General features: G+C 35.0%; 1 long non-coding RNA gene and 1 pseudogene across 7 annotated transcripts in view; both read right to left on the bottom strand.

The window, feature by feature from the left end:
• The window catches only part of LOC143611434 (oxysterol-binding protein-related protein 1D-like), a 71,534-nt pseudogene that overhangs the window by 5,742 nt on the left and 41,693 nt on the right, over window positions 1–24,099 (bottom strand). The gene's annotated exons all lie outside the window — the stretch shown is intronic.
• On the bottom strand, window positions 622–22,609 carry LOC143611428 (uncharacterized). Of its 6 annotated transcripts, XR_013149767.1 has the most exons (6): window positions 21,197–21,315; window positions 19,742–19,806; window positions 19,603–19,660; window positions 18,669–18,761; window positions 17,513–17,607; window positions 622–1,578 (listed from the first exon to the last, which is right to left on the bottom strand). It is a non-coding gene; the product is annotated as an uncharacterized LOC143611428 (long non-coding RNA). The 6 variants fall into 6 exon arrangements; XR_013149764.1 differs by lacking the exons at window positions 19,603–19,660; window positions 19,742–19,806; window positions 21,197–21,315 and adding exons at window positions 22,252–22,309; window positions 22,389–22,609; XR_013149766.1 differs by lacking the exon at window positions 21,197–21,315 and having other exon boundaries at window positions 19,742–19,960.

Below are 24,099 nucleotides of genomic sequence, written 5' to 3'. Positions count from 1 at the left end.
AATTTAAAAGCGACCAACATATCTTTACTTTTTAAATGTTGGTCGTGTTATAAGAACGGTAACTCCTCTTTGGTTAAGGTAGTTGTTGCTGGTCACACAGATTCGCACATGTGCGAAAGGATTCTGGTTAAGAAATCATGAGGTTGTACATGGAAACATATAGACATGTTGGACAATGACACGGTGGGAACAAGATCGGAATCTAAGTTGATAGACATGTTACAAGTACAAATTGGGTAAGGAGATAAAACTTTAGTTTGGTTAGATACATGGGTTACAACCATCGAAATCAAGGTACGTGTTGCTACTCGCCTAGGAGAGCAAGAAATAAAAGTGTTATTTGAAAGTGAAAGACGAAGTTACTTGGGTTTGAAAGGAATGCCAAAGTGACTTGGGTTTGACGCACACCTACCAGTATCAAATTAAATGTACTAATACTACGACGCAATAATAAAATATACATATTATTTTGTTTAGAATTTTACCAGTAGTTTAAGTAGAGCCATGGTATCTATTTTAAGACGCTTTATTTTAACACCCTAAATTCAATAAGTGCTAATATTGATAAACTCATGTTTTAATAATAAGTGTGATTTTAAATAAATTAAAGTCTCATTTAGTTTATACTTTCAAAAACTCTTGTTTTAACTTTTAATTAACTAATACCTTACTAGAAGTAAATAACATTTTAATACCTCGCAGTTTAAATTGTGTTGTTTAGTTCTTAAATCATTTTAAAATATTTTGATCGTTTTACTATACTTGTATATTTTAAGCCCTAAGTCTAAACAACCACAAGTTGCAAATCAAGCCATATAATGTTTGATATTGCTAGAGCCAATTAGCAATATCAAACAGGTCAAGGGGACAATTTAAAGAACTACATTTTTCAATCCGCTCGCACTTGCGTCAAGATGTCCATCACCTTCTTCTCCGCTTCTTGATCTTCATGTTTTCATCTTAAATCTTGTTCGTCTTGGTTTGGTTATAATTACAATGATAATAAATTGCTTACAAAGATAACCTAACTATTACAACACGGGGATTATAAAACAGCAACAAATACATCCATAAAACCAAAAAAAAAAATGCACACAACCATAAAAATAAACACAACCACGGGTCTAGGCTCGATTCGCAACCAACACAACAATTCATAAAAAAATGTAAAGATAGCAACCTTTTGCCAAATAAAAGTTTTGGCAAAAGTAAATGTAAATTGCTTTAATCGGTTAAACCAATAGTCGTTTTAAAGATTCGCAAAAGTGGCTCCAATACCACCGTTGGGATTCGTACACATGTTTTAAAATTAACTACCTTGGAAATCTTGTGTACGAACCATTCTTGACCTTCGGCGGTTCAGATGCGAATACAATAAAACTTGGATACACAACCATAGAAAAGTAAGAAATTTGTACCTTATGGGTGTGTAGAAACTGTACCAAGCTGAAACACCACGAGACAACAATTGGGTTTCTAAATCCGATAACGCAAAACACCACACGAGGAAAAAACCCGAAACTGCTTCTGGCCTTGCGATCATGGCCGAAAGAGAAACAGCCGACTTCCTTTGTGAAACTACCTTGTAGAAATAAGTTAGAACCATCATTACCTCACCGAAAGAGAAGATTGATTATTTAAAAAAAAAACAAGAATATAACTTAAAGTGCAAAGGCCTGATAAGAAATCACATTACAACCTTAGGATACATTCTATATGATTAGTTAAAACACCTAATTAGAAGATAAAAATACTGAAAATGTTTAAAAATAAATGCTGTGTGTGTTTTGCTACTTGTTTCATCTTCTTTGTTAAGTACTGATTTTATAAGTACTGATACCAATTCAAACAGTAGTCATTAGTTACGTAACAGTTTTCCACCTTTCGTTTTTGGTTGATCAAGTTATTAATTTTATTGTATTTAAGGATTCGGTCATAGGAAACGAAAACAGTTTTCTTAGCTGTTCTAAGTTCCATTTGGATTTCGGAAACAGGTTTTCTTGAACCTGAAAACGTCATTTTAGTTGGTTTATGTTTATCTGGTATTTGGTTTTATCATTTTGATTCTTTTGGAGAAGAATATCATAATGCTTATTTAGTAGTATAAAACAGAAGTATATAAGTATATAATATAATCCAACTTGTAACTATGACCTTTTCTATTACTTATCAATGGGTTTGTAAATGACCAAAACGTTCGGTAAACAGTTTGTGAACAAACTGTTTGATAGAAACTGTTTGATAGAAAGTTTGTTAATATTTGTTTGTTTAACGAACGATGAGTAAAAGTTTTTGTTCAGTTAATTAAATGACAAAAAGTGAATATATGTCATGCTCGTTGGTTTATGTTCATTCACTTATGTTTGGTTATGTACGTTCGTTTATGTTTTGTTTATCAAACTTCATTCGTTTACATGACTTTATTTGTAAGTTATTAGTGATTTATTGATACTAACAGGCCCATCATGCATGAATACATAAGCCCAATAAAGTTTCAGGAGCATATAAGTAGAGGTGCACAGCCAACCCGGTTAACTGGTTCCAACCCGAAATCCTAACCGGTTAGTAACCAATCCACCACTAACCAGTTTATACCCGTTTCTAACCACCGGTTAGAAACCGGTTTATTTATTTATCTCCGAAACCGGTTACAATACCAAACCGGTTATTATTAATTTTTTTACTATTATTTTAAAAACCGGGTTTTTTACCAGTTAACCAATTCGGTTATACCCGAAACCAGTTATTCCGGTTATCGGTACCTTGTAAAAACATACCTTTTGGAGCATCAATGTGAAAGTGACCATCTATGTTCAAGTGAGAGCTTCAAAATTCAATAATGGAGGATTAGAAGCAGGTCCCGTCGATTTCACTTAACATGCAAAAATGGGAAAAAGGGTGAAGGCGTTTTGGTGGTTACCTAACCGATCGAATCCATGCATGAAGATTCTTACATTGTGGAGACGGACCGTAACTCTAAACCCTCAAATGATAAGAGTTGTCATGTGTTAATTGTATTTAGTTAGGGTTTTAGCCCATTTGGTTAGATAGAGCCCATGGGCCTTTTATGGGCTGTTAGCTAGGGTTTAGTTGTGTATATATAGGTGTAGTGGCTTATGTATTAGACACACCTTCAAGTAATAAACATTACTTTCACTACAACCATCTTCTTTACATGGTATCAGAGCTACGGCTCTCGATCCAAACCCTAGCCGCGATCTGACCCGAACCTGAGTCTGACCAGCCGTCACCAGCAGCCTTCAGATCTGAAACAAGCTCCTGCCTTGTTGTTCTGTCCGAGCACTGTTCACGCGAGCACTGTTCACCGGTACTGTTCATCGCCGGGAAACTACTGTTCACACGACGAACACTGTCACTGTTCACCGGTACTGTTCATCGCCGAAAACACTGTTCACTGCCGGGAAACTACTGTTCACTGACGAACACTGTTCACTGTTCACCGGTACTGTTCATTGCCGGAAACACTGTTCATGCCGGAAAACACTGTTCACTGACGGGATTTCTGTTCACTGTCGGAAAGTTACTGTTCGCTGCCGGAAAGTTACTGTTCGCTGCCGGGATTAACTGTTCACGACGAGTAACTGTTTACGCCGGAATCTGTTCCTGCCCTCCACCCGCACTTGTTACTGTTCACAGTCAATTTTCAGTTTCGTGTATCACTATGGGCGAAAATACATACATGTATACATTTACTAAAGAGGAGCATGATCTTATTCAACGGTTTCTTACCTCCCAGTTGCCTCATCCTCAAACCAGCTCGGCACATTCAGGTAAACCTTCTAGCCTTGACTTATCATGGGTGATTGATTCTGGAGCCACACATCACATGACTGGGAATCGGGGTATTTTTTCTAGTCTTCAAAATGTTTCCCATGCACCAGTACGTCTTGCCGATGGATCTTCATGTCCCGTTCTCGGCATAGGATCCATCAGTAACTCGGAAAACCTAAAACTGTCTTCTATCCTATTTGTTCCTAAATTTCCTACCAGTCTTTGTTCAGTGAGTCAGATTACCAAACAAAACAACTGTTCTGTGACCTTTTACCCAACTCACTGCGTTTTTCATGAACTAGGAACAAATCGGGTAATTGGTACTGGTTTTGAATCAGGAGGTCTCTATCGTATATCCCCGTTTTCGCATCCTGTAGCAAACTTATGTGATTCCGCTGTCAGGGAGGCTCACTGTCGGTTAGGTCATCCCTCTACAGCAGTTCTGAGGCAAATGCGACCAGATTTACCGCTTTCGTCTTTTAATTTTCATTGTGAGTCGTGTCAACTTGGTAAACATACCAGGCGTCCCTATCCCCCTAGGGTGCCCAATCGAGTCAGTTCTTGTTTTGAACTGTTGCATTCTGATGTATGGGGTCCTTGCCCTATGAAATCTACGTTGGGTTTTGAATATTTTATTACCTTTATTGATGACTATTCTCGCACTACTTGGGTTTATTTATTGAAATCTCGTAGTGAGGTATTTTCCATATTTCGAGAATTTAATGCTTATGTTCAAAACCAATTTAACACCACCATTAAGACTTTACGATCTGATAATGCTAAAGAATATTTTTCCACCGACTTTTCTTCATACTTAAAAACCAACGGCATTATTCATGAATCATCGTGTGCTTATACATCTCAACAAAATGGTGTGTCCGAACGCAAAAATCGTCACATATTGGATGTTGCTCGCACAATCATGATCCAATCACGTGTTCCTCATCGTTTTTGGGGAGATGCCGTTCTCACTGCCACATATCTGATTAACCGCATGCCCTCAACCGTTCTTCATGGTAAAACACCGTTTTCTATACTATTTCCCAACGATGATCCATTTCCTCTCGCACCTAAAGTATTTGGTTGCGTCGCCTATGTTCATGACCATAGTCCAAAAACCATCAAACTTGATCCTCGAGCCATTCGTTGTGTCTTTCTTGGTTACTCACGGGTTCAAAAAGGGTATCGATGCTATAGCCCATCACTTCACCGATACTTTACCAGTGCCGATGTCACTTTTCACGAGTCTCCTTACTTTCCCGAGTGTTCCACTCCTGTTTCTGACCCGTTTCCCGACCTCGATATACCCACATCTCCCTTCATCCCCACCATTCCTGTGTCAATTCCTTTTACCGATCCAATCTCTACTGATTCTGACCCACCGACAGAATCTCCGCCACTGCTTTTCACATATGCTAGGCGGGATAGGGGTCAAACATCAGCGACTCTTGATTCACAACCTGGCCACGACCCCGAAATACCCTCCGATACTCCGCCTACATCTGAGCAATCCACACCTCTCACTACTACATCGTTACCCGATCCACCAACCTCTGACACACCTGTTTATGATCCTCCTGGTGCCCCACTTCCCGATATACCTATTTCCTTTCGCAAGGAACCCCGGACATGTACTCGTTACCCAATTCAGGACTATGTTGCCTACACCCACCTATCTCCTGAATCTCATGCGTACACCACTACCCTTGATTCCTACCCGATTCCCAAAAATGTGACGAGCGCTCTCGCTCACCCAGGATGGAGACAGGCTATGGAAGATGAAATCGGGGCTCTAAAGTCCAATCATACATGGGATCTTGAAACACTTCCTAAAGGGAAGCGTATTGTTGGTTGTCGTTGGGTGTTTACGGTTAAACTACACCCGGATGGCTCCCTACACCGCTTAAAGGCTCGGTTGGTTGCAAAAGGGTATTCTCAGGCATATGGCATTGATTACGATGAAACTTTCTCTCCGGTTGCTAAAATGCCATCTGTCCGTATTTGCATCGCTCTTGCTGCCATTAATCATTGGCCGCTCCACCAGCTTGATGTCAAGAACGCCTTTCTTAATGGTGTTCTTGAGGAGGAGGTATATATGGAGCAGCCCCCAGGGTTCGTCGTTGAGGAGGAGGCCTCGAAAGTTTGTAGACTACGTCGTTCTCTATATGGTCTTAAACAGTCTCCCAGAGCATGGTTTGGTCGATTCTCTAGTGTTATGGGACAGTTTGGGATGACGCGGAGTGCCTACGATCACTCTGTCTTCTTTAGACACCAGAAAGGGAAGAGGATTATCGTAGTTGTTTATGTGGATGACATTATAATCACAGGTGATGACGAGGTCGGGATTTCCGAACTCAAGCAGTTTCTTCAGTCTCAGTTTCAGGTAAGCGACTTAGGTCGACTGAGGTATTTCCTTGGCATAGAAGTATCCCGCTCTCCACAAGGAATACTTCTCTCCCAACGAAAGTATGTTCTTGATATGTTAACTGAATGTGGCTTATTGGGTTGTAAACCTGTTGATACACCAATGCTTCCTACAAAGAAACTCCTCCCAAAGGAAGGAGATCCAATGAAAGATCCTGAGCGATACAGACGGCTGGTTGGTAAACTTAATTATTTAACCGTCACACGACCGGATATCTCCTTTACTGTCAGTGCTCTGAGCCAATTTATGGCTACACCATACACCGGTCACTGGGATGCTGCCCTTCGTGTCTTAAGATATCTTAAGACCTCACCTGGCTTGGGCATATTATACTCTGATCAGGGTCATTGTCGTGTAGGTGCCTTCACGGAAGAAGGAGATGGTCGAATATCAGGGTTCTCAGATGCAGATTGGGCAGGTTGTCCAATTTCTCGACGATCTACCACCGGATATTGTGTGTTTGTTGGGGGAAACCTTGTATCATGGAAGAGTAAGAAGCAACACACGGTCTCCCGGTCGAGTGCCGAATCAGAATATAGAGCCATGGCAGATGTAACATCAGAGATGACATGGGTTCGTCGTCTTCTCAGAGAGCTCGGGGTTGTTTCTAATGACTTGATGAGGCTATACTGTGATAATCAGTCAGCTATTCACATAGCCAAGAATCAAGTATTTCATGAGAGGACAAAACATATTGAGGTCGACTGCCACCTTATCAGAGATCGGGTAGTAGGCACACAAATTGATCCTCCTTCCATTCAACCAGTTCATGTGAAGACAAATTTTCAGCTAGCAGACATTCTAACTAAACCGCTCCGGAAAGCTCAGATAGATTTTATTTGTAACAAGTTGGGCATGATTAACATCTATGCTCCAACTTGAGGAGGAGTGTTAATTGTATTTAGTTAGGGTTTTAGCCCATTTGGTTAGATAGAGCCCATGGGCCTTTTATGGGCTGTTAGCTAGGGTTTAGTTGTGTATATATAGGTGTAGTAGCTTATGTATTAGACACACCTTCAAGTAATAAACATTACTTTCACTACAACCATCTTCTTTACATCATGGAACCTATTGTTTGTGATGCTATTGTTGAAGAAGTGTACGTGACGATTCGTGGAAACATGCTAAAAATCACGGTTGAGGCGATTAAAGTCACGACTAAAGAGACTGGGACTGTGAAGAAAGGCAAGGAGACTGTCTGCAAGAAAGGTATGGGAAAAAGGAAAATAACCGATGATCGTGTAACGGTGATGATGAGGCGTTAAGCTGATGAAGACGTGTTTACTTAAAACATCATTATATTGCCTTAAGCAATCCCCTAGACTGTATTTGAGATTTGATAGTTATATGGTCTCAAATGGTTTCAAAAGAAGTGATTATGATACTTGTGTGTATTATAAGGAATATGATAACAAGGAGTTGTTGTACTTGTTATTATATGTTGATGATATGCTGATAGCTTGTAGAGATAAGGGGTTAATCAAAGAGACTAAGTAATTGTTGAGGGCTGAGTTTGATATGAAAGATATGGGTGAAGCAAAGAAGATACTTGGTATGGAAATAAACAGTCTAGTTTGGATTTTTCTACAACTGAAAAGGAGAAGGATAATATGGTAAATGTACTAAATTCAAATGTTGTTGGTAGCCTTATGTACTTGATGATTTACTCTAGGCCTAATATAGGGTATGGTGTAAGTATTTTGAGTAGGTATTTGAGCAATCCTGCTTAGCAGCATCAGGAAGGTATAAAATGGATTTTAAGGTATCTCAATGGTACACGGAATCATGGTTTAGTTTTTGGTAAAGTCAAAGAGCATGAGCTAGTGGTAAAAGGTTTTGTTGATTCAGATTTTGCTTAAGACCTTGATAAAGGAATATCATTATACAGATATGTTTTTCAAGTGTTTGATGGAACTGTTAGTTGGAGATCTACACTACAAAGATTAGTAGCTTTGTCAACTACAGAGGTTGGGTTTGTAGCCTTAACTGAAGCTAAGAAAGAGTCTATATTGTTGAAAAGGTTTACAGCTGAGATGGGTTTAGATTCAAGTGACACTATTGTGTTTGCTAAAGACCTTGATAAAGGAAGATCATTAACCAGATATGTTTATCATGTGTTTGGTGGAACTGTTAGTTGGAGATCTACACTACAAAGATCAGTAGCTTTGACAACTACATAGGCTGAGTTTGTAGCCTTAACTGAAGTTGTGAAAGAGTCTATATTGTTGAAAATGTTTGCTACTGAGATGGGTTTAGATTCAAGTGACACTATTGTGTTATGTGATAACTTGGGTGCTATACAGTTGTAAAAGCATCAAGTTTTTCATAAGAGGTCAAAACACATTAGTGTAAAGTTGCATTGGGTGAGAGAAATCTTGAATTCTAAGGAGGTCACGGTGGAGTACATTGATACAAAGAACAATGCAGCTGATATGCTTACTAAAAGTGTGGCTGGTCCAAAGTCTGTGCATTGTTTGAAGTATATGCACGTTCTTGGCGATCAAGGGTAATTTTGGAAGTTCTGGTAAAGTGGAGATTGTTATGGTATGAGATTAGAATTACTAGTTTTTATTAAGTGTTACAAGTTAATAATGGTCAACAAAAGTCAGAGGTTATAGTTGACATTAGTAAAAGTTAGTTTATGAAGTTTGAGGTGTCTATCAAGTTGATGAAAGATCAGGGGCTAAAGGTGAAAATTCAGAAGACAGTTTGTTAGTTGCGGTTATCTCCAAATTAGGGTTATAAAGATTTTGGGATTTTCATTCTGATAGTTAAAATTCATTCATTTTCTTTCTTTTGTATTCACTTTGTTCATAGACTTTGTGTAATCAGTTTCATTTTGATCATAATAATCAGAGATTAGTTCTTTTGATCTTGTACATTCTTATTCAATTCCGATGTGCCAAATTAACATGGTTGGTACACATGCTTGCTACGAAGATTTAGGGTCGCTAGTTAACACCTTTGTACCAAAGAAACGCAATGGATTCGGTAACCGCTTCGCTTTTATCAGACATGTGAAAGACGGGGACGTGAGGCCTCTTCATGAGAGTTAAATTCTATAGAATTGATAATGTGAGAGTGAAGGTAAATGTGGCGAGACTTGAAAAGAGTAGGGTTCCATCAATAGGGTATGACAGGCCAACGACTAAGATTACTTCGAGAAAGGCTAATATATAAAGAGATGTGGGAGAGTTTAACGGAGGTGGTCTTAAATCAGAATGGAAAACCATCAAATTCAAAATATAAAACATCAGAGAACATCGTTGCTATTGTGGGTAGAACTCGTTCTCTTCCAGCAAATGAGTGTATTGCTTTCAATTATGGAAGTAAAGAACCTATGCACCTTAAAAAACTTGAAGAATGCAATAGAAAACTTAGATGGAAGCAGGCGTTGATTAGATAGGTGGGTTGCTTGAAAGTTTTGTTAACCTTCGGGTGTCCAGCTAAAGCGAAAGAGCTCATGGATAATTTTAAAGATCGATGGAAGAAGTGGTTCATATTTTACATGTTTGGTGGGTCAGATACTAAAACAAGAATGACTAGTTTGGCTCCGGATTCAAGGTATGCATATACCCCCGTGGAATGCCTTGTTTGTAATTGCAGCATGTTCAAGAAGGGGGTGGATAGATCAGAAGCATCTAAGAGGGATATTAATCTTTCTAGAGATAGTGTTTGCATTTAAACAGACTAGGTGAGCAAGTTTGAGGAGTTTGGGAGTGGTGTCCCTCTAATTTCAAACAAGTTTGAAATTAGAAAGTTTTGTTAACCTTCGGGTGTCCAGCTAAAGCGAAAGAGCTCATGGATAATTTTAAAGATCGATGGAAGAAGTGGTTCATATTTTACATGTTTGGTGGGTCAGATACTAAAACAAGAATGACTAGTTTGGCTCCGGATTCAAGGTATGCATATACCCCCGTGGAATGCCTTGTTTGTAATTGCAGCATGTTCAAGAAGGGGGTGGATAGATCAGAAGCATCTAAGAGGGATATTAATCTTTCTAGAGATAGTGTTTGCATTTAAACAGACTAGGTGAGCAAGTTTGAGGAGTTTGGGAGTGGTGTCCCTCTAATTTCATGAATCTATTTGAAAAAAAGTACTTTGTTTGGAGTCAAAGTAGACTTGAAGGATGTGGAAGATATGGCTTTGGTATTGAACCATAAATATGCTGAAATGGTTGGTACACATGCTTGCTACGAAGGTTTTGGGTCGCTAGTTAACAGCTTTGTACCAAAGAAATGAGATGGATTCGGTAACCGCTTTGCTTTTATCTTATATGTAAAAACCGAAGACGTGAGGTCTCTTCAGGAGATCTTAAGTTCGATAGAAATGATAAGGTGATAGTGAAGGTAAATGTGGGGAGACTTGAAAAGTGTATGGTTCCATCAACAAGTTATGACAGGCTGACGACTAAGATTACTTCGAGGAAGGCTAATATATAAAGAGATGTGGGAGATTTTATACCTCTCGGAGGTGGTCTTAAAGCAGAATGGAAAACCATCAAATTTGAAATAAGAAACATCAGGGAACAATGTTACTATTGTGGGCAAGACTATTTCTCTTCCAGCAAAGGAGTGTATTGCTTTCAATTATGGAAGGTCTCTTTGATTGGAGAAGTAAAGAACCTATGCACCTTAAAGTTAAGCAGGTGGTGATTAGATACGCTGGTGGCTTAAAAGTTGTGTTAACCTTCAGGTGTCCAATCAAAGCAAAAGAGCTCATGGATGATTATAAAGATCGATGGAAGAAGTGGTTCATGTTTTGCAGGTTGGGTGGGTCAGATATTGAAACAAGAAAGACTAGTCAGGCTCCGGATTCAAGGTATGCATCCACCGATGGAATAGATCGGAGAAGCGTCTCAGAGGGGTTAATATTTCAAGAGATAGTGTTTGCATTTAAGCAGACCATGTGAGCAAGTTTGAGGAATTGGTGAGTGGTGCCCCTCTAATTTCATGAATTTAAACCTTACTTAAAGATGCTTTTATTTTACTTTTGGGCTTAAGATCAATTTGAAAACGACACGGTGGAAACGTGTGGGAAAGGATTACGGTTAAGAAATCATGAAGTTATGGAAACATATAGGCATGTTGGAAAACAACACGGTGGAAACGAGATCGGAATCTAAGTTGATAGACATGTTACATGTACAAATCGGGTAAGGAGATAACTTTAGTTTGGGATACATGGGTTACAACCATTGAAATCAAGGTACCTGTTGCTATTCGTCTCGGAGAGCAAGAAATATGTTATGGTTAAAAGAGTATTTTTTAAAGCGAATGACGAAGTGACTTGGGTTTGAAGCACACATACCTAAGGGTTCATTTTGTATCAATTCAAATCTACTAATACTACGCCGGAATAATGAAATACACATATGATTTTGTCTAATATTTTACCGGTTTAAGTAAAGCTATGGTATCTATCTTAAGAGGCTTTATTTTAATACTCAATTTTCAATAAGTGTGATTTTAGCATACCATTTTATTTATTAATAAACTCTTTTAGTTATATGTGAATTTTAAATAAATTAAAGTCTCATTTAGTTTATTCTTCAAAAACTCTTGTTTTAACTTTTAATTAACTAAAAGTAACCTTACCCTAAATAAAATTTTAATACCTTGCAATTTAAATTGTGTTGTTTAGTTCTTAAACCATTTTAAAATATCTTAATCGTTTTATGTATATTTTAAATCCTAAGTCTACACAACCACAAGTTGCAAATCAAGCCATATGATGTTTGAAATTGCTAGAGCCAATTAGCAACATCAAACAGGTCAAGGGGACAATTTAAAAACTACATTTTTCAATCCACTCGCACTTGCGTCAAGATACATCACTTTCTCCGTGACATTTTTAAATCTTGTTCTTGTCTTGGTTTGTTTATAATTACAATGATCATAAATTACTTACAAAGATAACCTAACTATTACAACACGAAAAATTAAACAGCAAAAAATACAACATCCCATAAAACCAAAAAATGCAAACCACCATAGAAATAAACACAACCATGGGTCTAGGGCCGAAAAATAAGACAGCAACAAATACAACATCCCATAAAACCGAAAAATGCAAACCACCATAGAAATAAACACAACCACGGGTCTAGGGCTTGATTTGCAACCAACACAATAATTCATACAAAAAATATAAAGGTAGCAACCTTTTGCCAAATAAAAGTTTTGGCAAAGTAAATGTAAGTTGCTTTAATCGGTTAAACTGATCATTGTTTTAAAGATTCGCAAAAGTGGCTCCAATACCGCCGTTGGGATTCGTACACAAGTTTTAAAATTAACTACCTTGGAAATCTTGTGTACGAACCATTCTTGACCTTCGGCGGTTCAGATGCGAATACAATAAAACTTGGATACACAACCATAGAAAAGTAAGAAATTTGTACCTTACGGGTTTGAAGAAACTGTACCAAGCAGAAACACCGAGCAGAACACCACGAGACGACATTGGGTTTCTAATACTGGTAATGGAAAACACCACACGAGGCAAAAACCCGAAAGAGAAACGGCCGACTTTCTTTGTGAAACTATCTTGTAGAAATAAGTTAGAAAACTGGAGAAGATTGATTTTTTTTTTTTACAAAAAAAAAAGAACAAGAATATACCAATATAATGAGTAAAACTTACCTTTTGGAGCGTCGACGTGAAACTGACCATTTATGTTCAACTGAGAGCTTCAAAATTCAATAATGGAGGATTAGAAGCAGGTCCCGTCGATTGTCCTGAACATGCAAGAATGGGAAAAATTAGAAAACACGAAAATAACAAAGAGATGTTGCATAGAGAAAAACGTTAACCAATAATGAAAAATTATAATAATGCTATAAACCAATTGTAAAGAAATAATTAGGTAATGGGATGACATATATTGAACTAGCAAATGTGCAGGTTGAGCAGGTCGGGTTGCAAGTCAATGATTGGGTAAAAATATCACTTAAACATAGTTACATAGTATATCAGGCAAAATGGACGAGTCAGGTTGGGCAGGGAAACGGGTCAAAATGTTCGGGTCAGAACTGACATGTTTAAGAATGATTATTTTGGTTTGGATCAAGACGGGCCGTTTTAGAAAATGGGTATAGATCACAAAAAAGAACAAAGAGAAAATTTTCAAACGAAAAAAATTGTAAGCAAAACAACATACTATGAATAGCTTATATATCACCATGTAAACTTGTTCTTCCAATAAAGAAGACTTCCAACATTAAAACATGACAGCTTGAACCCTTTTAAACCCGAACCCATTCTGACTCACTGGTAAAAAGGTAAACTTTTTTGCAATCAAACAATATACTTTTCGACTAAAAAGTAACAGACATTTTCAAGTATATATATAATATAAGTATATCAACACTAATCATTCTGAAAAAATTCTTAAAGAAACTTATCATTGCAATCAAATCAATTTCAAACACTTCAAAGATTACCTGGAGTGACTATTTTTATTTAAAACATATAATGGTTGATTAGAACATAATTAATATCTGTATTTTTTTTTACCATTTCATGGGTAAATTTCAAACTCTGTGACCGTTTACCTTTTTTTTTTTTTTTTTTGCAAAATTTGCTCATTTAACCCATTAGCATCAAAATAAAGCCCAAATTTAACCCAATATCACATATATTATTTAAAATGACACCAGTAAATATAGAAGTAAATAATTTGATGCCATATGAAAATTCTATCACTCTGAACTCTGAAGTCAATTAACAGAGTATATACTATTATACTATATACATAGTAAATGCATAGTTATTAAAAGCGAGCGCTTTTTGCGCTTAAGCGCATTTAAAGCGTCAGGCGCATTAATTGCGATTTGCATGCCACAGACATTTAAAGCACAGTCATCTTTTCCCAAACCTCCCCATGCATATTAAATATTATTTCCTATTCTTTAGGAGTCCCTAAAACTCCATTTAAAAACCTGTTCCATGCGTATTAAAAACCATTTTGGTTTTTCTATGTTTTGGTTTTTGGTTTTTCTGATTATTATGATGTACTTGGTAATACTTCATGTTTTGGATTTTGAATTTTGGTTTTTGGTTGTTTTATAAACTATTTGAAAAATGAATGTATGTGTTCTTCATAAGATGTTCTATTTAAGTTAAAATTTTTGTTTTTTTAATGTGCGCTTTTTTTTAAATCGGGCGCTTTTTTTGCGCTAGACCCAGCCTCAACGCTTTTGAGCGCTTAGCGCATTTGATAACTATGAGTAAATGAAAACCTAATATAAGATGAAGATCTAACACCTGCAAGTTTCTACCACTAATGAGCTCAAAAAAACAAATAATTACACCTACAAGAGTCCAATCTACACCTAACAACAGATCTAAAATCATAATAAGAACTTAAAATGCATATATTATTACTACATAAACACACATTGATCATATCAACGGGCTAACCAACACATGCGTGAAGGATAATCTAACATCTGCAAGTTTCTATCACAAATGAGCTAAAATACTCAAGTTACACCTACAAGAGTCCGATCTACATCTAACAACAGATCTAAAATCATATTAACAAGTTAAAAACTAATAATCCATACACTACACTGTATAAAGTATAAACACACCTTGATCATGTCAACAAGCTGAATGGCACATGTAGCAAGCACACAGAAGTCAAAACTACAGAGTATATACATAGAGAATGTAAAATTGTAAACCTAACATAAGATCTAGCACCTACAAATTTCTAACACTAACTATGAGCTGAAAAAATCAAATAATTACACCTGCAAGAGACCGATCTACACCTAACAACAGATCTAAAATAACATTAAACAGTTAATAATGCATAAATTACGCTAGATAAACACACCTCGATCATATCAATGAGCTGGATAACACACGTAGCAAGCACACTAGATGATAATTCTATTACTATTACTCGGAGGTCAAAATTACACAGTATATACATAAGAAATGAAAACCTAATGTAAGATCTAGCACATGCATAATGAACTAAAAATATCGAATAGATACACCTACGAGAGTCTGATCTACGCCTAACAACACATCTATAATCATATTAACTTAAAATGTATAAATTACACTAGATAAACACAACTTGATCATATCAATCGGATGGATAACACATGTGTTATCCATCCGATTGATATGATCAAGTTTCTATCAATCAAATTATAATACACAAGATCAAACATCTGCAAGTTTCTATCACTAACAAGCTCAAAAAAAATCAAACAATAAACCTACAAGAGTCTGATCTAAAGTTTCTCATCATGAAGCATAATCTAACACCTACAAGTTTCTCATCATGAATGAGCTCAAATATTTGAAGAACTACACCTACAAGAGTCCGATCTACATCAGACAACATGAACACATCTATAATCATATTAAGAACTTCAAATGCATACATCACATTACATAAACACACCTTGATCATATCAAAAAGCTGGATGACACGTGTGGCAAGCACGGTAATTCTATTACTCGGAAGTCAAAATTGCAGAGTATATACATAAGGAACAAAACCTGATATAAGATGAAGATCTAACACCTGCAAGTTTCTTTCACGAATGAGCTTAAAATTGCACCAACGAGAGTCTGATCTACATCTTAAGAACAGATCTAAAATCCTACTAAGAGCTTGAAATGAATATATTACTACATAACGAATGAAAACCTAACATAAGATCTAACACCTGCAACAAATGAGCTCAAAATATCGATTAATTACACCTACGAGAGTCCGGTCTACACCTAACAGCAGATCTAAACTCATATCAACAATTTAAAATGCCTATACTACACTACATAATAAGATAAACACAGCTTGACAATATCAATCAGCTGGATGACACATGTAATAAGCACACTGGATGAGATAATTCTATTACTCAGAAGTCAACATCACACCGTATATACATAACAAATGAAAACCTAATGTAAGATCCAACACCTGCATAATGAGCCCATATAATCAAATAACTACACCTACGAGAGTCCGATCTACACTTAACAACAGATCTAAAATCATAATAACAAGTTAAACACTCGAAATGCATATAATACACTGGATAAACACACCTAGATCATATCATAAGCTAAATGACACATCACACAAGTAGCAAGCTTGTATCAGTAATTAGCTCATATAATCAAATAATTACGCCTACGAGAGTCCGATCTACACCTAACAACAGATCTAAACTCATATCAACAACTTAAAATGCGTATAGTACACTAGGTAACAATATAAACAGACCTTGATCATATCAATGGGCTTGATGACACACATGGCAAACATACCGGAAACTCCGCCAACGACATGACCGTGGGCCATACACCGCCGATCGGCTTAGATTTGTTTCTTCTTCTAGATCACATTGAACTTTGACCACTTGGGGAAGAACTAAAGGTATGGCATATGTTTGTATGTATCTGCAGTTTATGATAGTGGTCATTAGTTATGTAACTGGTTTCCGGCTTTCGTTTTTGGTTGATCAAGTTATTAATTTTACTGTATTTATGGATTCGGTCATAGGAAACGAAAACAGTTTTCTTAGCTGTTCTAAGTTCCATTTGGATTTCGGAAACAGGTTTTCTTGAACCCGAAAACGTCATTTTAGGCTTACATTCTGTATATTAAGAAGGGTACAGTTGGTTTATGTTTATCTGGTTTTTGGTTTTATCATTTTGATTCTTTTGGAGAAGAATATCATAATGCTTATTTAGCAGTATAAAACTGAAGGATAGAAAGTTTGTTAATATTTGTTTGTTTAACGAACGAACGCGAGTAAAAAATTTTGTTCAGTTAATTAAATGAAAAAAAGTGAATATATGTCATGCTTGTTGGTTTATGTTCATTTGCTTATGTTTGGTTATATACGCTCTTTTATGTTTTGTTTATTAAACTTCATTCGTTTACATGAGTTTATTTGTAAGTTATTAGTGATTTATTGATACTAACTGGCCCATCATGCATGAACATATAAGCCCAATAAACTTTCAGGAGCATATACGTAGAGGTGCACCGTGCACAGCCAACCCGGTTAACCGGTTCCAAACCGAAATCCTAACCGGTTAGCAACCGATCCACCACTAACCGGTTTATACCCATTTCTAACCGCCGGTTAGATACCCGTTTATATTATTGATCTCCGAAACCGGTTACAATCCGGTTAACCGAACTGGTTATTATTATTTTTTTTACTATTATTTTTTTAAATTGGGTTTTTTACCGGTTAACCAGTTCGGTTACACCCGAAACCAGTTATTCCGGTTATCAGTACCTCGTAAAACGTACCTTTTGGAGCATCAACGTGAAAGTGACCATCTATGTTCAAGTGAGAGCTTCAAAATTCAATAATGGAGAATTAGAAGCAGGTCCCGTCGATTGCCCTGAACATGCAAGAATGGGAAAATTAGAAAACACGAAAATAACAAAATGATGAAAATTTATAATAATGGTATAAACCAATTGCAAAGAAATACTTAGGTAATGGGATGAAATATACTGAACTAGCAAATATGCAGGTTGAGCGGGTCAGGTAACGAGTTACGAGTCGATATGTGGGTAAAAATATCACTTAAACTTGGTATATCTGGCGAAATGGACGAGCCAGGTTGGGAGGGGTAACGGGTTAAAACATTCGGGTTAGAACTGACAGATTTAAGAATAATTATTTTGGTTGGGATCAAGACGGGGCCGTCTTAAAAAATGGTTGAACTTCCCAAAAGCAGGGCAAACAGTTGTTAAAAAAATGAGAATATATCACAAAAATGAAAAAAGAGAAAGAATTGAAACATACAATGAACAATTTATATATTACCATGTAAACTTGTTCTTTTTATAAAGAAGACTTTCAACATTATAAAATGACTGCTTGAACCCTTTTAAACCCGAACCCATTTTGACTCGCTAGTAAAAAGAGTAAAAGATGTTTGGTAAACAAAGTTTGGTTATCTTATTACAAAATATACACTTTTGAAGAAAAGGTAAATTTTGACTTTTGCAGTCAAAACAATATACTTTTCGAGTCAACGGTCATACAGATATTTTCAAGTATATATATAGTATAATCATTCCTCATTCACTTCAAAGATTGCCTGGAGTAATTATTTTTATTCAAAAATATATAGTTACTGATAGAAAATAATTAATATATATAAAGTTAATAAACAAACCTAAAAATGCTCGACTAAAAGTTCTTAAATATTAGGGCGGACGGACCACTCATTAAGACAATGATCCAATGCAAATTAGGAGATTGTAAACACTTGACCATTTCATGGGTGAGTTTTAACCTCTTTGACCCGTAACCTGTGTTTAACTTTCATAGAATAAACCGAAACCGACCCTATCCAATCCAGAAACTGGTTTGAAATTAAACTGAACCGCCAGTTTATAAGCGATTTGAGAACAAACTAAATCATACCAAGGTGTTGTTCGATTTAGTTACCTGATCACACGAATCAGGACGAATCGAGTGGTTCTGTTTGATCGGTGTCGCCAGAAGGTGTTTTAAGTAGAGCGATAATGCGTTACTCTGAACCTGCAAGAATGGGAAAAATGATATGATTACAAATACGAAGATATTAAAAACACATATAAAGGTATTTGTAACAAGAATTTTCAACTTCATCTTCTATTTGCAACAAGAAATAATGTTCTAGATTGGCTCAAATTACATAACTCAGATATGAACTATGGTACTGCAATAGGATGAAAGCAGCAATAAAGCCATATCATATCATTTGTTGGAGGTTTCTAAAGTTTATGAGTTGTTTATCACCACATTTGCTGCAGTCAAGTTTATTCATGATTTGCATTGGGTTGAAACTAGTTTAATATCTACAGATTTTTTACTAAAAGGGTAATTTGGTCTTTTTGGAAAATCTGGACATGGTAAAGAATCGGATCAGTTTGGAAGGTTGTCAAACTTGACTTTTATTGGGTCAAAGCTGCTGGTTGGTGGGTGTTGACTTTGTTGGTGCATTGATCCAAGTAAAGAAACATTTGGACATTTGTTAAAGACGCGTTACCTATGGGCTTATTATGAGTATGCTAAGGGATTGAAGTGGGATAACTTGCACCAGGTTAAAAAAATGATTGGAATGACCTATTAAATAGCAATGACAATTGGGCCTATAAAGAAGGCACCAAATGAATGAAATTGTGCCCAAGTAAAATTGCAAGACTGACACAACCTGACCCGTTACCCAACTCGCCCGACCCTGTTCATACTGAGGCAAGAATGAAATTAACAAGGTTGTTACGAGTCAAAACACATTCTAGTTAACTCGAGTAATTTCTTGCTGATTACACATCTAATAACCCGTAAAATCCCTCACATAACAGTCAACCCAAATACTCAAATTAAATTTATGAGGTACCTGTAAAGAAGGTGAAGCTGAATCAGAGGTAAAATAACTGCTTCTGTCATAAAATGACCTGCACTCAAATACTGAAAAAGTCAAAAAAAAATTAAAAAAACACTATCCATGGTAAACTGATTATTTCAAAACAGCAAACCTAAACCGAGCGCGAGATACATCCACAGCAGTATGACTCAGAGCATCAGTTACGACGTTTAGCACCTCCATCTCCGATGTGTCACACCCCAAATATGACACCAATGAAAATGGATTAATATCGTATCAATACAATAAATTATGCAAATTAATTATTCTGTGTTAACAGGTAAAATTCTTGGAACGGTTTACTCAAACATTACATGTTTTATATTGTTCTTTTCAAATTCAACTAGTTTTGCTTTATGTTAAAGTAAACATGAATATACTTTCATAGAAAACTTTGGTTTAAATATAGATTTTCTAAACTGTTTATAGAAAATATAACAAATATGAATGAAAAAAAATAATTTAAGGAAAACAATGGATGTTACTGTATATATATATGTGTGTGTGTATACATAACAAGAGGTTTACTATAGAGCACTAAGTTATGACGGGAACAAAAAAATTCAAAATTGTTTAATTTTCAATAATAATTCATATTTTTCTTTTGAATTTATACATCTTAGATACAAACACACATGTTATATACATAAAAAAAACCATTAAACTGACTTGCAAAAATTTGTTAAATGAAACAAACCAATTTAATGATTATAAATATATATAACATACGCATTTGCATGTATGAAGTAAAAACACTTTGAAAAGAATATAAACCACTAATTTAAAATTAAACGATCTAGTTTGCTTTTTCGTTCTCACATAAACTCAGTGTTATAAAATGAACCTCGCGATATATACAGCATTTAACTAGTTTAAAAAATATTCAATTTTCAAGCATAACACAACTTTTTATCTGTCGGCCATCGATCACAAGCATATAGTTTAAGCACAATATCACAAGGCAATCTAGATGTGAAGTTGATCTTGCAAATTAAATTCCAACATACAGATGAAAGTTCTTGTTGCTGAAGGATATTTTGGAAATACTAAAACATGATTACAATTTGCAGAAGTAATCTGAAAAAGTTTTTGCAAATTGAGGTAGTTTTGGGAAACTAATACAAATTCTGTGTGGGTCTTTTTATAATCATTTGTACTTGTCACGATGAAAGTACAAGGGCATTTGGGATATGAGGTAGTTTATTTAACAAGTCTGTTACGGGTCAAACTGCATTCTAGTTAACTCGAGTTATTTCTGGCTGATTAAACATCTGATGGCCTGTAAAACCCCTCATAAAAGTCAACTCAAATTAAAGTTATGATATACCTGAACAAAGACTGAAGCTGAATCAGCAGTAAAATCTTTAAAATAACAGCTTCTGTCATAAATTGACCTGCACTGAAATACTGAAAAAGTCAATAAACTCGTAGAAACAATATCCACAATAAGCTGATTATTTCAAAACAACAAACCTTAACCAAGCGGATAATATTTCGAAATAATGCAAGCAGCAACACATACATCCACGGTAGTATGACTCAGAGCATCAGTTATGATGTTTAGCACCTCCATCTCCGATGCGTTCACTCCCCAAAATTGAAACCAATTAAACTGGATTAATGTCGTATTAATACAATAAATTCTGCTAATTAATTATTCTAGCTTAGCAAGTAAACAATTAGGAACTGTTTTCTCAAACTTACATGTTTTATATTGTTTTTACAGACTTAAACTAGTTTTGTTTAATGTTAAAACAAACATAATTTTAATTTCAAAATAGACTTTTGCTTAAATATAGATTTTTACTTAACTGCATATAAGAATTATAATGACAAGAGTGAACAAAAAAAATAATGAGAGCAAAAAAATGGATGTTACTGTATATAAAAAGTAAGAGGTTTACTATAGAAAGCTAATTTATTGCGAGAACAAAAAAAAAAACTTAATTGTTTAATTTTTCATTATTAATGCATATTTTCATCTGAATTTATACGTCTTAGATACAAACACACACATGTTATATACATCAAAAAAATCACTAAACTAACTTGCAAAAAATTGTTAAATGAAACAAACCAGTTTAATGATTACAAATATATATAACATACATGTTTGAATGTATGAGGTAAAAAAACTTTGAAAATATATAAATCACTAATTAAAAAATTAAACGATTTAGTTTGCTTTTTCATTCACGCATAAACTCGTTGTTCTATAATGAACATCACTATATATATACACAATACTTGAGTAGTTTATAATATTCAATTTTCTGGCAAAACACAAGGAGGTAAGATCATTAACCTATAATTTTTACTATTCTGATGTCACGAACAAGAATCCAACACTTAAAAGCTATTACCATAGATCGCTAGTCAATAATTACGTCTGTCATTAGCCTATTAGAAGCTATTACCACTTATAAGCTGCTACGATAAGTCCATGTTATTATTAATAATAGTAATAGTAATAGCATTTGGGATAGCAGTCAATTTATTTAACAAGTTTGTGACGGGTCAAATGACATTCCATTTAACTCAAGCTATTTCTGGCTAATTAGACATCCGATGACCCGTAAAAGCCCCTCATAAAAGTCAACTCAAATTAAAGTTTTTATGTACCTGAACAGAGATTGAAGCTGAATCAGCGGTATAATCATTGCTTATGTCATAAAATGACCTGCACTCAAGTACTGAAAAAATCAATAAATTCTTAAAAACACAATCCACGGTAAACTGGTTATTTTAATGCAACAAACCTTAACATAGCGGGGAATATTTCATTAGCATGCAGCAACACGTACATCCACAGTAGTATGATGTTTAGCACCTCCATCTCCCCAGTGTCACACAAAAAAATGAAACCAATAAAACTAGATTAGTATCGTATCAATACAATAAATTATGCTAATTATTTATTCTATCTTAGCAAGTAAACTATTAGATACTATTTTCTCAAACTTACTTGTTTTATATTGTTTTTTCATACTTAGAGTAGTTTTGTTTAATGTTAGAATAAACATAAATTTAATTTCATAATAGACTTTTGCTTAAATATAGATTTTACTTTACTGTATAAAAATTATAACAATAAGAATGAAAAAAATAAATAAATTAAATTATAACATTCAATTTTCAGGCAAATCACAAAAATTTAGCCATCGATCACAAGCGTGTAGTTTCAAGCAGATAATCACAAGGCAATCTAGATACAAGTAGCTAGTAAGTACTTATCTGTTATTAACCTATCCTTTACTCCATGTTATTACCGAATCATATTTTCTGTTATTGTATGATCTATCATTAAACAGTTAAAAGCTATCACTATAGATCACCGATCCATACTTACGCCTTAATGCTACCATAAGTCCCTTATCATTATTTTACGTTGAAAAACGAATAACCTAAAGTACTGAATAAATATATATATATATATATATATATATATATAAGTGGCTACTATAGAATACTAAGTTACAGCGAGAGCAATCAGAAATCTAAATTGTTTAATTTTTTACTAATGTTTCATGTTGTTTTTTGAATTTATACATCTTAGATGCAAACGCATATGTTATATACATAAAAAATCATTAAACTAACTTGCAAAAAATTGTTAAATGAAACAAATCAGTTTAACGATTAGAAATATATATAACATACACATATGCATGTATGAAGTAAAAACATTGAAAAAATACAAATCACTAGTTAAAAAATTAAAAGATTTAGTTTGCTTTTTCGTTCTCGCAGAAACTCATTGTTCTATAATGAACATCACCATATATATACAACATTTAAGTAGTTTATAATATACAATTTTCAGAGAAAACACAAAAGTTTTATATGTTAGCCATCGATCACAAGCGTACAGTTTCAAGCAGATAATAGCAAGGCAACCTAGATACAAAATCAGTAGCTAGTAAATACTTTTCTGTTATTAACCTATCCTATTCAGGGACAATAATCCAGCAACTAAAAGCTATTACCATGGATCACTAGTCGGTAATTACGTCTATCATTAACCACTAAAAAGCCATTACCATAGATCACCAGTTCGTACTTACGCCTGACTGCTACCATAAGTCCCTCATCATTATTTTACATTGAAAAATTAATAAATTAAACTACTTAATGTATATATATATATAATAAGAGTTTTACTATAGAACACTAAGTTATGGCGAGAACAAAAAGAAAATCTTAATTGTTTGATTTTTCATTAAAAATTTATATTTTCATCTGAATTTATACATCTTAGATGCAAACACAAATGTTATATACATAAAAAATCACTAAACCAACTTGCAAAAAATTGTGAAATGAAACAAATCAGTTTAGTGATTACAAATATATATAACATAAACGTTTGCATGTAAGAGGTAAAAGAACTTATGAAAAAATATAAATCAATAATAAAAGAATTAAACGATCTCGTTTGCTTGTTTGTTCTCGCTTAAATTCAGTGTTCTT

Source organism: Bidens hawaiensis, unplaced genomic scaffold (assembly GCF_021521415.1).
Source record: "Bidens hawaiensis isolate Kalapana, Puna unplaced genomic scaffold, B.hawaiensis_p1.1 tig00031115_1, whole genome shotgun sequence".
Taxonomy (NCBI): domain Eukaryota; kingdom Viridiplantae; phylum Streptophyta; class Magnoliopsida; order Asterales; family Asteraceae; genus Bidens; species Bidens hawaiensis.
This window is presented reverse-complemented; position numbering and strand designations above follow the sequence as displayed.